General features: G+C 41.2%; 1 pseudogene; it reads left to right on the forward strand.

Annotated features, from left to right (window-relative positions):
• Positions 1 to 1,378: 1,378 nt before the first annotated feature.
• Positions 1,379 to 1,744, forward strand: LOC121490390 (annotated as a pseudogene).
• The last annotated feature ends 533 nt before the right edge of the window (positions 1,745 to 2,277 follow it).

Below are 2,277 nucleotides of genomic sequence, written 5' to 3' on the forward strand. Positions count from 1 at the left end.
AGTTTGGTGACCAGAGAAGGGAGAGCTAGGAGAGGCATTCTTCAGTTTATCAAGAGATGAGCCCTGGCATCCTTTTTAAAAATAGATTCTTGTTTTGCAGTTTTAGGTTTGCAGCAAAATTGAGCAGAAAGTACAGAGAGTTCCTATATCTACCTACCTCCACTCACAAATAACTTCCCCCATATTAACACCCCTTCTAGACTAGTAGGTTGGTTAAAATCAAAAAAGGCTATTTGAAGCATCATAGTCATCCAGAGTCTAGTTTACATTAGGATTCACTCTTGGTGTTGGATATTCTGCGGGTTTGGACAAACATGTAATGACGTATTTCCAGCATTATGGTATCACACAGAATATGTATTTTTAAAGTTTTACTTATTTATTCATGAGAGAAAGAGAGAAAGAGAGAAAGAGGCAGAGACATAGGCAGAGGGAGAAGCAGGCTCCATGCAGGGAGCCCGATGTGGGACTCGATCCCGGGTCCCCAGGATCATGCCCCAGGCCGAAGGTGGCACTAAACCACTGAGCCACCCGGGCTGCCCCAGAATATTTTCATTACCCTGAAAAATCTTCTGTGCTTTGCCTGTTCATCTTCCCCTCTCCTTCCAGTCCCTGAAAACTGCTTTTTTTTTTTTAATGTCTATATAGTTTTACCTTTTCTAGAATATCATGCAGTTGGAATCATACAGCATGTAGACTTTTCACGTTGGCTTCTTTCACTTAGTAATATGCATTTAAATTTCCTTCATGTCTTTTCATGGCTCGATAGCTCATTTCTTTTTAGCTCTGAAAAATATTCTATTGTCTGGCTGTACCACAGTTTACTGATCCATTCACCTACTGAAGGACATCATTTTGGCAATTATGGACAAAGCTGCTACACACATGCTGTAATAGGAAAAACTCAGCTTTTCTCTCTGCTTCCCCCGCTCCCATCCCCACACTGTGTCATTTTCATGTGTGTCTCTTTACCTTCACAGATAACACTTCACTTCTGATACTTCAGATCACCCAATGTGTGGAAATTTTTCCCTACATGAAGCAATTATCCATGACACCACGTGGGGGTCCTACAATTTAACTCACTTCTAACACTATCAACTTGATGACAGTGTCAGATCCCACTGGCTACACTGCCTAAGGGCTCAGTCCCACAAGACTGCTTCCACCCCATGTCAGATGCCAATCACAAACTGTAGGCTCCTACGTTACTCACAACTTTTGTCTGGTTGGGCTACAAATCAGAGGTTTGCATGATTCCCTCCTCAGGTTTGATTAATTTGCTAGAGTGGCTACAGAACCCAAGGAAACACTTGACATTTACCAGTTTATCAAAAGATATGTTAAAGGCTCTCTGATCACCCAGCCAGCCTTCAAGATGACCCTGAAAGACAAGAAGCCTAAGAAGTCAACCTTGAAGTTTAACTTGGACCTCACCCATCCAGTAGAAGATGGAATTTTTGATTCTGGTAATTTTGAACAGTTTCTTCTGGAGAAATTTAAAGTCAATGGAAAAACTGGAAATCTGGGGAATGTTGTTCACGTTGAATGCTTCAGGAATAAAATCACAGTTGTTTCTGAGAAACAGTTCTCTAAAAGGTATTTGAAATAGCTTACCAAGAAATACCTTGAGAAAAACAATCTTTGTGACTGGCTTCGTGTGGTTGCATCTGACAAGGAGACTTATGAACTTCGTTATTTCCAAATTAGTCAAGATGAAGATGAATCTGAGTCTGAAGACTAGTGAAGCTGTCCCTTCCAGGGTTTTGCTTCCTAAGAAAACAAATGTAGCATGCAAAAGAAAGAAACATCTAGAAATGGACTTCTGGTTTATTGGTGAATATAAAGCATTATACTCTGTAAAAAAAAAAAAAAAAAAAAGTTAAACGATGAAGATGAACAGCCAGGTAGGGTGAGGTCTGGGAGGGTCCAAGCACAGGAGCTTCTATTGTTGTGGATCTGGGGTACGTCACCTTCCTGGTGTGGATGTGTTCACTAACCTGGAAGTTCCTCAAACACTAAAACATATTGGGATTTTATGTAGGCATGATCAATCAGTAACTCCATTTTCAGTTCTTCTCCCTTCTCAAGAGAATGGGGGACAGGGCTGCAAATTCCAAGCTTCTAGTCATGACTTGGTCTTTCTGTGATCAGCCCTCCCCAGGACCCATCCAGGAGCCTCATTAGAACAAACACATTCCTAGCATCCAGGAATTTGCCAAGTTTTCAGAAGCTCTGTGTCAGGAACCAAGATCAAAGACCAAATGTCAGATTGAA

The sequence above is a fragment of the Vulpes lagopus genome, chromosome 5 (genome assembly GCF_018345385.1).
Source record: "Vulpes lagopus strain Blue_001 chromosome 5, ASM1834538v1, whole genome shotgun sequence".
Lineage (NCBI taxonomy): Eukaryota > Metazoa > Chordata > Mammalia > Carnivora > Canidae > Vulpes > Vulpes lagopus.